Here is a 15,778-nt window from a genome sequence, read left to right as displayed (position 1 = left end):
CAAACTTCAAAAACTCGATATTCTTAGAGGAAAACGAAATCAATTTTCCAATTTCCCGACGGTTCAGTATCGGCCGATCCAATGACGTATGACGGCGAGTGGTTCGCGTTATCTCGAAACTTTCCAGCTCGAAAGTCTATAAAAACGTGACGATCGCTCGCGAAATTATACACGCGATCGTTGAAACGAAAATCGTTTGAATCAACCCGATGGAAAATCTCGTTTCAGTCAGGAAAACGTTCCAAGCTTTCTGCCGTTTATTTTACAAACACCACTCAGGCGAGAAGCTCGCTACCTAAAGTTCACTTAATTCTCGGTCAATCCAGATACTCCACGAAACAGTATATCAAACGAATCAAAGGTTCAGAGAGAGAAAGAGAGAGAGGGATAAAAACAACCTGGTCAAAAGCGACAGTTGAAAAACGTTGAAAAATCTTGGGGTGGTGGCAAAACGAAACTGGAGCTGGACTATTGGAAGCGAACGGAAGCGAAATATCGAAGAAATTTCGCGCGAGAGGGCCAAGCAGGCATTTTTGAAAGGTTCGCGTGACCAGGTTGGTCGATTGGGGTGGCGTTCGAGGGAGAAAAGTAGAAGGTGAAGGTGGAAGAAGGAAGGAAGGAAGGAAGGAAGGCGAGTCGAGGAGGTGGAAGGTTGGATGAAAAGAGGTAGAGTCACAGGCAGAGGTAGAGAAAGAGGGTTGCAAGGGGTGTGCAGAGGGGTAGGTGGTCGAGGTTGGTTCTGGGGCCGCAGAGAGCGTGCAGGGGAAGGCTCGCGGATCGATTCAGCCGCTCGAGTCGAGTTGAGACTATGCTTCGGGGCTGTACCGTGCTATGTGCCCTCTCTACGTATGCGCCGTATCTCCTCTCTTGTCCAAAGTCGTCTCTTTGCTTCTCTCTGTACATGTGTGTCTGTGCGCCATACTGTGTATACACCATCGACTACGTGCGTGATATCACACTGAGGACGTGTGTACACACGCGTGCGGCGAAAGAGCAACGAAAGTTAGGATTATTGGACGGCACGAGACGGGACGGGACGGGACGGGACGAAATGAAGAAACGGCAAAAAATTGGAATTTTAATTCGTTCAAGGGGGGAAAAGTCGAACAATTGGCTAACAGTTGATTAGCAAAGAAGACAAAGGCAAAGGGGTAGAAGAAATCCAAAGGATACGTGAAACGTTAATTATTATTTGCATAAGCGGAGAAAAGACCGTGGTCTATAATGAAGACAGGGATTATAGAAGAAGGGGGTGAAAAATCCTATTCTTTAGATTCGATTAGATTTAATCGGGTTTAATTGAGTACCATCGGATTCCAATTGCTTGCGTTTAACTTTTTAAATGGACCAGTCGTCTAACACCCCCTAGGTCGTTGTACCATTCGCGATCTTACGGCGGTTCCACCTGCAAACGATCGGAAAAATTCCACCGGAGTATCTAAATCCAGCAGCGTTTCCGGTAGGAAAAATAAAAAATAAAAGGAGAAGACCAGAAAAGAGGGAAAACACAGTGGAGGACCGTGTGCTGGCGAACATTTATTCGAGGAGAGGAGGAAAAACGAGCAAGAAGACTGGTCCCGATAAAAAATCTCACCCTTCGGCTTTTATGGAGCTTAATTCGCCGCCATTAAGTTTTAATTGGCCGCGTTCAATCGATCCGCCCTTTTAATGTCTCTTGTAACCGTTTCGAATATATACGACCTCGTGGTAACCATAAACTCGTATATATCCTATGAATAACAATCCTGAATCATGGTTTCAATTTGTATTCCTAGAAGAACGATGATAAAAGCACCTGGCACGTGACCAAACTTCTCTGATTAACCCTTCCGCTGTGAGCTGTATCATTTACTTTGCTAGAGATTCGAGTATCGGTAATAAAGGGATTAAAAATGCGCAACTACCAATAGGCTGATGTTGGGCAAACGGTTGACAGAGAATCCTGACGTGTTGAGGGCGAAACTCGCCCGGTATTCGGCGTCAGTGTCTTGAATGGTGACAAATGGCATGTACCGCGAACACACAGTCGCGCTGTGCGGCTGCGACTCTAGGTATGAAGGGGTGCCTGCAGCGCGTGAGCAATGCGGATACACCGTCAACATACAGTTGACAGAAACGCTTACCGAGGCGAGAGATCGTTCCCTCTGTTTCCCTCCAACTATCTCTCTCCCTTCGCTTTATCCACCGCACTTCTAACTTTCCCACCATCTTGCCTCCAATCTAACGCTGCCTCGCGATCTTCTCGTGTTAGAAATCCTCTTCAGTCGAGCTTCCGTCGTTCGCAAACGGCCGAGTCGATTTCAGCTTTCGGTTGTTGGTCCACCTAGAAGACGCATAGCTGTCGAGCGTCATCGAGTGGTCCTTCGAGTTGCAACCAAACACCTGCTGCGATACATGCTTTCAATCTCTCTGATTTATAGGCGACCGCCATTTCAGTCTTTAGAGCCATACAGGGAATGTTCGCGGATTGATACCTTGATGGATGGAGGAGTTGAAAATGGAACTCCTTTCCGTTGTAGTTAAGACAGTTCGATGCGACATCCCGATAAGAACGAGAACGAATGGATGACTAGGTCAGGATAGCGCGCAGATGGTCGTGTCCCGTTAAAGGATAATCTCGTTGATTTTGCAAGATACCTTGCAATACTCGTGAACACTGGCCGGCAGAAGGACTCTATTGGATCAACGATACACCCTTTGTCTCGCCGCGCTTTCAAGTATATCCTCGGGACAGAGTACCAACTGCTACTGTTTTTAAATAGTTTAGCTGGGAATTGGGTAGTCGCTGCAGGCCAGCAATGTAGCTTTTGTTCAGGCTACTGCATCATCCTGATTTTCGAGCTGCAACCCACCGCCAAACATTTCCTGCACTTTCATCTGTACATGGGTTTTAGAAAACAATACCGGACGATCCTTTATTCACCCTTTCTATTCTTCTAACAATATTACAATTCAGTTGTACCTTTTCTTTTTCGAAATGAAATTTCTTTGTTCCTTTTAAATCTCTTGAATCCGATCGTTTATCTTCCCTTTGATTCAAAATGAGTCATGGGTAGATGGAAAAAGGAACGGAAGTTAATAATTGTAAACTTTTCCTTGGGCTACCCTTCATACAGCCAATCGAGTATTGATGTTTAAAATTATTCTCATCTTTTTCACCCCTCTGCCACGACGCGAGTGTTAATCATCGATATCTTTGCAACGTAGCGACACGCGAAATCGATAATCTCGTTATCGCGATAATTATCGTATCCCGGCCCGGTGGCCAAGTGATTCGTACCGGCGGGCAAAAATTCTCAGCAATTCTATCCGTGGGGTGCAAGTGGCGAGTAGTTTCGATAATTAAAATTTCCATGCGCCGTTTGACCGATCGCTCGTGATAATCGAATTTCTGGCTTGCAGTGCTCGCGATTTGCATCGTTCCCTGCTCGTTGATATTCCGATCGCTTGTTCCATCGGTCCACGTTGCTTCTAATAATGCACCCCCATGAAAAATCTAGTTACCAAGAATAATGCAAAACGCTCGGAATCGTTAATGCCTCGCTCCCTTTCCCCCTCTGCCAAAGGGTTTTACTAAGATTTTACACACCGGTTTACCGGATCTTTTCAGGCTCACTTTGGAAAATCGATTTAAAACGTTTACTTTAAGTTTCAGAACTCGATGGATAAAACTAGCCTCCTGCATGAACGTATACAAACAAACTGTTTACTTGGCTCTACTCGGAAAGCAGACATACAATGACGAGAAATGAATATTAACCCCTTAGTGCAGTGCTTATTTACTCTTCATTGTTTTGATTATCACAAAATTCGTACATAGTAGATATAGTCAGTAGAAAAAAAGCAACTCAAAAAGCATGAATAATTGATTGAAAATAAATGATCAGTAAAATCAGTAAAATGAAAAGCAAAATCACTGAAGCTCGATGCTTCTCCTTTTCAACGATCAAAACAAATACCTATCGGTGCAAACAGCTCGAATGCGAAAATTCGCAAAACTGATTCACCGGCTGCTCGAAACACAATATATAAATAAATGTAAATACCTGCCCCACGATGCAACGATTTGCACTGCGGCTGATCCGCGTTCTCTCGTCTGCCTCTCGTGCCGGAAGCCGCAACTACACTGCAACAGAAACCATCGAAACACGTTCGTGTGAAAAAACAGTAATTACGATGATAAATAATAATAGTTGGAGAAGGTGATAATCAATAAAGTACGCGTAATGTTGGATCGTTGGCAAGCAGCAATTTACTTAGCGCTACAGTCACGCTGATGACGAGGCGCGTCCATTGTTCGTACGCGCTATTAGGCTTTCGATTCTGTCTCCGGTTGCAAGCGTCATCCTTATCAGGGTGCAGAGGTTGAGACCTCGTTCGAGGAGGAAAGGGGAAGCGAAGGGAGGACGCATTACCGATGGTACAATGAGGGAAACGCGGCAGGCAAGTTGGTCTCCGATACGGATTGCGGTGGCATTGATAGTAACGAGCCATTAGGGGACGCGTTAAACGTATCTCTGCTGGTGAATCCAGTGCTCGCTCAGCGGAGAAACGCCAAGACGATGCTTTCGCGAAGAATGGATCTTCCTCGCTAGGATTTGTACACCCTTCTCGCCTCGGTGAACTTCCTTTCAAGGATTTCCCTGTCGTCGATCCTTTGTCCTTTCTCATCGGCCACGCTTCGCGCCAATCTTTTACTGTTTTCCTTTCAAACTTCTGTTACGGGCCATTTGTCCTGACAGTCTTAACGTGTTGCAAAAATTAATTTCAAACACGATACGTTACTTTGTTTCGTACAGTTTCATGCGTTATTCAATTACACTAACAGGGATCGTTATTCGACTATCATTGACGAGCTATGCCATTAAATAACAAAATATTTTTTTCCACTTCTATTCTTCAATCAACGAAATGCAATAGTTCTGGTTCGTATTTAATTTTCAACTTCGTCAATTGGGTTGAAACGCGAGATTGAAATTTGATCATTTTATTGAAAGAGGTATCGTTAAAATTCTGCCATTAAAATTTTTCATATAGATTTTTTTACAACAGTCGTTATTTGCCCAATATTTTTTCTTTTTTTAGCAGAACAAAATTTAGATGATTTCTCCTTGTTAGTTTAGACACATCGTATACTGATTGATTCATACGAAAACGTAATTAAAATGTACAAAAATCTTCGACCCCTTTGATCACTCCCCAACTAAAAACATCTAAATTTATTCATCGTCAGAGATGTTTGTATCAATGTTACCGGTTATAAAGCGAATGAAAATAAAAATGGATCCCTCGGTGTTCCCACGAAAAAAGTTGCGACAAGAGCGGCTGAGGAGCGTGTATCGCGAGAGAGTACGCTCATTGAAAACCAGCTTACGAATAGCGACCGAGCAACAGGGTCAATCCCTGCTAGATTACTTTTCAAGTATCTCAATAGGACTAGTTTAGTCGACTGCTGCTTAACGGCTTGTTACCACGTTGAATGCGAGCCGCGCGACAAAACGACACCCCGTACAAAGCCACAATCGCATAAAAGAGCGTTCACTGGCCCATTCGACATTGCGCTCTTGTATGTGTCAGATTTATTAAGTTTGTTAAGTAGACGATACACGACCACACGCACTATCCGACGCAACTGTATCGTTTCAGCCTTTGCCACCTTTTAGACTCTTCTTAACGACTTGCTTCCTGCACAGAGGAACATACTACAATGTTCTAACAATTCTTGTTAAGACAGAGTTTGCGGTAAGAAGAGCATTCTTAACTGATATTCTATAGAAGTAAAGATACGTGGCATAATTAAATTTCAGAGATCGTACATCAACGTTAAAAGGCAATCAGAAAATTTATTAAACCGTTCGATAAAAGACGTAGGCGTAACATCTCAACATCCGTTAAATTGAATTACGACTAGCTCGAGGGTTATCAAAGACGGTTTATTTCCTTTGAGAGGCCTCTGGTTCCTCGTCAAAGCGGCGCAAGAGGCATTAAGAAGATGAAAACCGGTCAACTATTATATTATGACTAGAAAACGAAGCGGCGCATAGTCGCTAGCGAAACAAACTCCCCGCCACGGCACACGAAAGGGTGAAACGCACCCCTGCTGACAGTAATAACAATCGTCGCGTGGCAAAAGGGGTGCCATGTGTTTCGACGACCAGCTTTTCGCCATTATTAATAGAGAACGAAACAATTTCGTAACGTGGCCCGGCTTATTATAATCCTGCTTTTATACACTTTACACGCTATACACGGGTCTTCTATAGTCTGTTGTTACGACCCCTATCCGTTTCGTTCTCTTTTTCCAACCCTCGCGACACCAAGGATTATCGTGCCGACAAGGTCAACGAATTATTTTGGCCCCGCGGGAACCACGTTTTTTTTTGCCCTTTTTTCACTCGGTTCAGCAAGCTAACAAGAATGTTCATTTCACGCAGCTGGAAGAATGGGATGATTTTCAGGGACAACTGGCTGGTTCTTTAATTCTCGCACGACGGAGCTGGGTTAATCGCGAAGCTGACTCACGGAAAGTAGATGACAAGATTAAGAGAATTCGTGTTAAAATTTCATCATTTTCGGCCATCCGCCTATTCTCCAAATTTGTTCTCTGTATGATCTTGCAAAATCTCAATTGCGGTTCGTTCAGCACGTTAAATGGATCAATTATTTTACCAAACTGCTGTTTCGAAACAGACCCGTACGTGGTTCTAGCTGTCGGACAGTTAATTAAATTATTTAATTATTAATCATCTATTAGCGAGACCGATCGACCCGTCCAACGAACTCGGGAATATCCAAAAACAGATTAAGTGGTTGATTGGTACTGTATAATTAACGATCTAATTAAACGATGGATTATAGCGTACCATCCATGAAAATTATTTTAGTTTCACGTGAACCCGCACTCCGACCGAGAATAATGTTTATACATAGCTTTGAACCGCTCCACTGCACTTTCCCGTTTCTAAAAATAATTTTCTAAACGAACATCTTGACACGTTTCGACTTCAAACAGGATGTCTAATGGGCTACATTTTCGTTGGAAATCTAAAAAAGAACGTCCCGTGAATAGGCTGTTAACACATTGAACGTCAATGGGAATTTAGGGCAGCTTGTAACTTTTAATTTGAAAGTTTTCTTTCGCTCATTACGCGATCTAATGACTGATGTCAAAGTGTAACTATAACTGGCGAAAGGGTTAATGCCTATATAGTGGAGGACCCCTCGTTTATTTGATGCCAATTAGCAACGCGTTCGCAAAATCGTTCAAATTTGCACGCTCCTGCTATTAAATATTCATTGGTCACCTTGCCCTGCGGGCATTATCATATATTTGGTTAGGTAAACAAAAACGACTGGTCGATTGAAAAATCTTAACGAATTTCCCTTGAAAGGTATGAACGTTGTCGCGTCACAGGATCCCTTAAAGTTAAGGCGATTACCATCTATTTTTTTAATGCTAAATTCATGCTGTCAACTCCACTCTGCCCTCGACAGGGACAATATTTTCATTCCGTTCGGTGAAAAAAAAGCAATTATCGTCTTTGCTGTTTCCCGAAGCCTAAAGCGGATCTTCGTCCACGTTTTTACGCGGTCGCCGATTTTCGACACCCATCAACGGATCATGTTCTGCTTTACAAATTGAGCTTCTCTTGTGAACGTCCATTATCGATCCGTGCGAGAAATCTGGAGCTTACCACAGACAACAGAATCCATTTCCTCGTTTATTTGCTAGGGTGCTCGATTAAGGACAAGACAGTCGAGAGTCAGAAGGGTGACGATTTGTTTCTTTAGTCCTAAACACGACGTAGCTCGATGTTTATACATAGATTAATTATATTCTTTCGTTTATACGAAACAAAAGGAGTTATTTAACCCCATTGATCGAACGCTCAACGTATTAGAGGAATTTATATCACCGATCGCCACGATTTCAAGCATCGAACAAAGCTCAGCAGAGGATTCATTTTTTCGCGCGGATGTAACCGGAGAATTTCGGAATTTACCCGTCGATTTTGATTCATTTTGTTCTCTGTACGTGGAAAGTGCAGCAAGATAGATGAAGAGAGAGAGGGGGGAGTTGCGCAGGTGTGCTCGTGTGGTCGGTGTGTTAGCCTTGTATATATACGAGGAGTACAATCGAATTATCAGGAACCATGGGGAAATCCTTTAATACCCGCGCACGAATTTACCCCTGCCGATCGATTAATTCCTGTACGAAATCGTCGGCTATCCTCGTCGCGGATTAGGTCCGGTACAACGCACACCGTGTCGCATTTCTGGCACGTAGTCGGACACGGGACGTTCAACCGAGCAGACCACGATGCATACGGGAAACGTCGATGCAAAATTAACGAAGAAGTCCGGGAGGAAAGCGAAGGAAGGGGAAGGGACGGGAAGGAACGTCCGTTCCGTTTCACCCGCGTGTCCCTCGTAATCTCGTTTCGGCTTGGTATCCGCTTGGTCGCCGCTAGGGTAGCAGCACCCTTCCATCCCGGACAACGTAACCAACTTACAGGCGTGTTCAATGAAAAGTGATATACGATCTCGGGGAATTTATTTTACTCGCACCCTGTCTCTCTCTCTCTCTCTCTCTTTGATAGCTGCATATTTGATTATTTTACTTTCGGCTTCGGCATAAATAGTTAACAGACAGGAATAGGAGCGAGGACGCTTGAATTATTCCTGCCACTGGATCTGTGTAATTCGAAATAGTGGTCTGAGAATTGGTGATAGATTGGTCTACGGTGGATAACATTCAGCCTATCGATTGGACGACGCTTCGTATTTTTCTACTGAAAATTGAATTCTATGTTTGATTGGGATATTGGTAACAGCCGTGTTGGGAATTTCACGCCCTCTTTCCTTCCCAATTGCCCATTGTTTTTCCGCATTAGTTCGATATATTTGATTATTTTATTACGAGTAAAGTATTACAAGCTGTTTTAAAATTTATTCGAATAACCTGCAACTTTGACAGTCGCGTGTACCTGGCAACACGAGCTGTGAATCTTCCTTCAGAGACGTTTTAACCAAGATAAATTCGAACGATTAAGGGTGAGAAAGAGTGGAAGCATCCGGAAAGGTGAGACAAGGTTGAACGTACTGCGAGAGGACGTCGTAAGAGGAGGAATCGATAAGAACCAAGGGACCGATAACCCGAGTGACGAAAGCACGATGGAGATAAGGAAGAGGCGAAAAAGTTGCGCGTCCAAGAAGAGGACGGAATAATAAATTTCCCCTCGGACCGTAAAACAAAGCCACCCCGTGATCCGCTAAACCGTCGGGATAAAGCAACGGGATTCGAAGGGATGGCAGGCCGAGAAAGGGCGGTGGAACGCATCGATAATGAGTCGACAGTAAAAACAAGCCTGGAAGAAAAATCGAGAAGAAAAGGCGGCTAGCATTCTCGGTGAATGGATACAGAGAAAGAGCGAACGCGAAAGAAGGAGGAAGAGGGAAGAGGAGCAAGGAGCATTGATGATGAGGCAGAACCGCGAAAGAAAGGTAGAAAAGGGGGAAAAGGGGTTGATGCAAAAAGAACGTCACCGTCGCGAGGAGACGCAACATCGGACGGAGTAAATAAAATATTCAGGAAGCTGGGACCCCGGGGCGTTTGTTGGTGGATTCTGGGGTGTCTGAGAGGCGGATGGGGATGATAGAAAGTCGGAAGGAGGTCGAGTAGGGTGAAGAGTAAGACAGCTTCTGGTGGACATGTACGTGGTAAGGTACAAAAGTTTCTGGTTGGGTTAATTTTCAAAAATATGCGACGCTACAGAAAGAAAAATTAATATCACATTAAAAAATAAAACGTGAATAAATAAAAATTAAGTTCGACACTTGAATACCTTCCACGTATGGCAGTCTACACAGGTACAGACTACGTAGGGGAGTTTTATCCGATGGGATTGAAGGTGAACCGTAGAATGGGTTGCGTGGCTGGTTTGTGTATAAGCGTGCACACCTTTGTCGTGGTTCGCAAACCGAAATCCGCACCTGCTCGGGGAAACACCCTCGTAAGCCGTCGACCATAGTCCCGCAGCGATTTCTCGGCTAAAATCTAACCAGGGTCACCCTCGAATTAGCCGTCTTCTCCTCGTCGCACTTTCGCTACCCTGAACGACGGCTTTGGTCTACGGTGTATCGGTAAGCTTCGTTTCTAAAGCGCTCTCTAAGTGCTGAGAAAACAGTGGAACAACAGATTTTCGATGGGAAAGTTAACTCTTTTCGTAGCCGTTTCCTAGATAAACTGAGTTTAACAAAGGGTAAATCTGCACCCGAATGTTTTCCTTGAATTTGCTGGCTATTTATCTTGGAATTATGGTGCTTCTCACACGGATACATCGATTTCCAGATAAATTAGGAAGAACAGAAAGCTACAGTGAAAGCTGAAGGTCTTCGTACAATTAAAATATCAATCCAGAAACGAATAAAACAGCTGAGAAAGATTAATATTGGTCGATGTAAATGAACGGTGACGGTGCTGCTACAACGCGTTGAATAAATATGACGAATCAGTCGACTGTTTATCATGGTAATTTATTACTCGTGCCCCGGCATCTGTAACTAATGACGCGCGATGTTCTCTGAAGCGACGGTAATTATATCTGAATGCGATTCAGTGTCGCGCACTTGAATGCATCCGAGTGCCATGCCGCGTCGCGACGAGCGCCGAGCGCCGAGCGCCGGCTGTAGTTAAATCTTGAGCGTCGCACCGGGTCAGGATCCTCTTCCTCTCTACCAAATAGTTGAATGGAGTTACCAGGCTGTGCCGTAGTAATTGTAAAATACGCTTTCGAGACGTTCTACCAGTATATTGGCGCAAAGACAAGAGGACGAGCTGAAAGCAATCTTCCGAACAAACGTTGTCCACGCGAGATTTGTCTTCGACTTTGCAGCAGACCGGTGTAAATCATAATTTACGCTGGTAGAGTGTACGTCAGGGAAAATGTAAAGGTTTTCGTTTTCGATTCGAGCGATCTTGCAAATCGGCCGAGTTTCGCTATCAAAATCGGCTAGGAAAGCCTCCTTACGTTAATTACATGGAAGCGTCAAGGTTCAACGAGTACATTCGAATACAGTACACACCCTGTAGCTTATCATAACATCGCGTAATTTAGTATTAGTGAGTTTCTCGCACCTTCTGACTCGAGTTAACTCGTCTTTCTCTGTTCGTCGACCTCGAGTTTCACACCGACTTCTCGGGTTAACCGACCGACACCTTGCTACCCGTCTCTAATCCTTCATCTCCCTTCGACTTCGGTCTACTAGGTAAACATTCTCCAGCAAATCCATGGAAGCTCGACGATGGTACGAGGCTCTTTGCTGCAAGGAGCCAGGCATCCGAGCTTCATGGCTTTAGGTCTGTCTAGGAAAATTCCGGGGGTCAGCGAAACTTGTCTATTCCTCTCTCTCTCTCTCTCTCGTGCTCTCTCGCTAGCTTTGGAAACACTGTGACGAACGATGCGAATGCTGACGAAAACCAACGATTGTACGTTCCTCCTCGAACCGATCGATTTTACAAGTTGAAGCTGAATTTTCTGGCAATCGAACTGTACTTGCATAGATATTTAGCGCGGTTTAAATTATTTGAAGCACGTATTCAAATCCTTTGAAGGGTATATGCCGTTTCCTCTTCGTTTTTACTTCGGAGAAAAATCGTAGTTACGCGAATGGTCAAAAGGGAGATGGACTTTTGACTAATCTCTCTTACACCGCGCCTTAAATATTTGATGAGAGAGTCGATGGCAGAGGTATGACTGGCCAGGCCAGAAACCAGAACGTCCAGGATTCTGGATCAAGCCGTGATTCCTGGTGCAACCACACGATCTCGTCGGTGGTCACGCGTCGGATCTACGTTAATGGATTGCCAGCCGATACGTACGGCGCCGCGCCGGTATAGCGAACGAAGATAAGCGACAAGTATCGTGAAAATTCAAGTGGCTTGGACGGTTCGAGCCACGACTAAATTGCCGGTACGATCACGATCATTTTCATCGAATTAATCACCGTCACTTTGCGGTCTGTCCTTGCTCTCTTTGCTTCGCCGATCGCTTATTCTAGAGTTCTCATTTTTGAATTATTAAAACCGAGTCATCACGTGCAAATAACGTAGACGTTGCGCATGTTGAATTGAACAGCTCGATAAAAATCGAGATACTTTTCTTTAAGTACATCGTCATTTTAGTTGGCGACGATAAAAAGAACACGTATTACAAGCAACGCGATGGTAGTTGTATAACAATACGTGCGGGAACATGGCATGCAAAATGAGGGTCGCAATGACGAATTAATTATGCACTAGGCGTACACTGTATAATTAATAAGTTGGTAATATATCGTTTGTTGTCGCGCGTTTACAATGCGCGTACCATAACAATATATTATCGCTGCTGATATCGCCAGCAATGAAAATAAAATACAAATTGACGTTTAGTTTGCCTGCAAACGTGTTCATTGTCAGAGTTTGTAAAGAATCAGTAGTACGAGTCAAGCATCGCGACATCGTCAGAGAACGTCCGCTTAAGCTGGCAATAAACCCAGGTAGTATTGGTCGATCGCAAAAACGAAAAAAAAAGGAAAAACGAGGAATCAATGCAACCGCTGTACAAAGAGAAGCCAGGAGAAAGGATTTTCGCGTTGTTTCAACGTAAGTCTGCTGTTGGCTAGGATACTTCGAAGGTTGACAAGAACGGTTGCCGGGCCAGGCGGTATGAAAATCTCGCGAAAATTAAAAATCGACGTCCCGGCCAAGAGGATGGTTGCAGAAAGGGTTGAAAGAAGCCGACGAATACGTGTACACGGGGTTGAAACGGTATGCGCGTAGGGTGAAAAGGCGGGATACGATATGAGTGGAATGCTTTACGACCCCATTTTTCAGAACATCACCTCCCTTGCCTCTATCCTACCGTTTCCCTTTCCCTTCCACCTTTATTTTCCCTATTCCCTGCTTCTTCCACTTCTCAATCCCTCTTACTTCCTTCCTTTTCCCTAGTTTCACTACTTTTTCTATCTCTCGTAGATTCACCCAGCACGTTCCATTGCCCCTCTCCTTCCCTCCGTGCTACGTGTATTTGCATACTGCAGGATCACTCGCTTGATTTCACATACACGTAGACGGTAACACGCTAACACACGGGCAGGAGCTCGTGGATGTTCGATCTGAAATTTAAAGGCGCACGCTACTGAGCTTCTCTCCTTAAAAGCATCATATTTTACGCCTGTCCCAGTTACAGCATCCTTTTGTTAACAGAAAGGCGGGACAAACATCCTGGAAGATTTGCTGGACTGCTGTTTGCCCTTTAGAAACCCTGTCGAATCGTGAAAAATTGAAACACTTGCTCGTAAACTTGTCTCAAATTTACGATAATGACAAATTTCTTCGAGATTACTTTTTTAAGAAAAAAAAAAAAAAAAAAACTACTACAGATCTGATTGAAAGGGTTGAATTGGTTCTATCTGAGAAACGGAAGTTCCGGATCAGCGTGCATCATTCTCGCTCCGTATCGATCACGTAGAAGCCGGTCGAAACGAATTAAGAGAAATTGGCACGCCATCGCAGAACCTTGCCGACCTTTTTCTGCTTCGAGGAGAGGTCAACTACTTGGAAAATTCGCTGGATTCGTTTTAGACCGATTCTTACCCTCCCTTCGCTTCGTCGCTTCCTACCATTGGCTAGAGAACGCAGGTCAACTCGGTGCTCTCGTATTTTCGTATTTCAATTTCAAGGGTGGAACGTTTGCCCGGGCTATTTTGAATAGCTCTGCCTTCGTAAGCTGGAATACAATTTTTCCAGGAAAAAAAATTCGCTAAAATTCTATCGTTTCGCATTCTAGCCAAAAAACCAATCGCATACTTCAGCGCGCTACGATAATTCGTGCAATCCTTGAATGGTACGCGACGTTATTCGCTCATTTCGCTTATTTATCCAGAAACTTTCCTGCTCGAGATCGATCGAAATATCGAGTACAACGAAATCGTTCGAGACGTTCCACCCTTCGGCTGTTATTCATCGTCCACGAGGAGAAGCTTGCATAGAGAAGGAGAGTTTAAGAATAGGGAAATAAAGAAAAAAAAAAACAAGGAAAGAGAGAGGAAAGAAAGTAAAAACTCGCCGGCTTCTCTATAATATTCCCGCGGACCCTTTTCTCTCGATCGACGTCCATCAGCAAAAACCGTTTGAAAGGCTGAAAGCAGCAGAAACGAGGCGAAAGGGTGGAAAGTGGCTGACTTTTTGGGCTGTGGACCCTTAGAGAAGACGGTCGAGGTATAAGAAATAATAAACGAGACCATTAAGTCCGTGAATTTTCCTCGTGCACGAGGGTGGAAGAAAACGAGGAGAAAGAACAAAAGCCCCTGAGCTTGCAGTCTTTACATCCCACGGTCTTTATATTTTCATACTACCCTCTCACTTTTTCTCTTTCTCTCGTTCATGAGTCACATACATACACGAGCCGGTTGGCCTAACATAGACGTAGCAACGCTGGACTTGGTAAATTTGTAAAAATATTCCGCCGTGTAATCTGCGCACGGTTTGTTTGCCGACCAAAAGGGAATCGAAAGAACGCGAATTGAAATCAAATGGCCGGCTACCACCCCACGCCCTCATCGAACGCATTCCTTCGACCCTTCGTCCTGGATTACAATGTCAATGGAACCGTCGAAACACTGTTTTCACAGCGAATAAAGAGATTCCTTTCCGTATCAAACGACGATCAAACGATTTAGGGAAATCCTCTGTCGAATGTCGTGTCCAGTCTACAGCGTTCGCTGAATTCTTGCTTAATCTTGCCTAAAACTTTCTTCATTTGCGTAAGTGTTAACGAACACATTTGACTCGTCTAATCAATTTTGTCCAACACACGGTTGCTTTAGCAAGGCAACTTTCGTAATCAGAAAACAGCACGGTACCAGGACAAGCGTAAATGAATTTAAGAGCGCAAGCATTCCGTAACGAGCAAGATCAAACGAGGAACGAGTTCGAGGTCTGTGTAACAGGGCGCTGAAATAAATCAGGCCAAGATCGGATGCGCACCGTTGCTTCGTCGTTGAAAGTCCCTCGGATTTAGGGTGGGCAAGCTCCTCTTCTCGTTTACGATCATTTTTTTTTCCGGTGCATGAGTCGAGGAGAACCATGACCACCCTTCCGAGTTCGTTCCATCTTCCCTCGGTTCAAGGTTCACCGAGCAAGCACCCTTCTCTACCTTCCACGTCCGTCCGTCGCACGTGACACAGCGTAGAATGCACTTTGTAAAGGCTGTCCCTCGGTAAATCACAAATTGATTTCTCTCATGGTCATTGTCCAATCCTCGAGCGTCGTTCGTGGCCGGCGAAACGACCGTGACGACGAATTCGATAATTTACTGTCTTTTCTGGCATCACACTGCTGCGACGATAAAACCGAATACGGATACTTTTCTGTCTTGGTCAAATCTTTATTATACGAACCTAATAGGTACATCGTAAGTCGGTATTGATGCAGGAAGATTACTCGCGTCAGAAATTATTTACAATCTCGGTTCATATTTCTTTTCATCAGCAGAACAATCACCGCCCAGCCGTGTCCTTAATTACTCGCCGTCACAAAGCCTAAGGAATGACCCTGTCCTTAACCCGTAGAAAAGGGTTTCAGGATAGAAGGAGAAGGGAGACCGCGAGAAATATCGCGTGGAGCGACGAAATGCTCGCAAGACACGAACGATTACCGGATCCCGGTGGTGTAAACGCTGAAAGCGAGCATCGATCATCTCGAGAAGCAATGTAATAATTTGAAAACGGGGCC

The 15,778-nt window shown here is 44.4% G+C and overlaps 1 protein-coding gene across 1 annotated transcript in view; it reads right to left on the bottom strand.

Annotated features, from left to right (window-relative positions):
- The window catches only part of LOC114877166, a 171,816-nt gene that overhangs the window by 127,351 nt on the left and 28,687 nt on the right, over nucleotides 1-15,778 (bottom strand). The window contains exon 2 of the mRNA XM_046290135.1: nucleotides 4,047-4,121. The gene's annotated coding sequence lies outside the window, so the exon portion shown is untranslated. The remainder of the gene's footprint in view (nucleotides 1-4,046; nucleotides 4,122-15,778) is intronic.

The sequence above is a fragment of the Osmia bicornis genome, chromosome 2 (assembly GCF_907164935.1).
Source record: "Osmia bicornis bicornis chromosome 2, iOsmBic2.1, whole genome shotgun sequence".
NCBI classification, from domain to species: Eukaryota; Metazoa; Arthropoda; class Insecta; order Hymenoptera; family Megachilidae; genus Osmia; species Osmia bicornis.
Note: the sequence above shows the minus strand (reverse complement) of the source record. Positions and strands in the feature narration are given on the sequence as shown.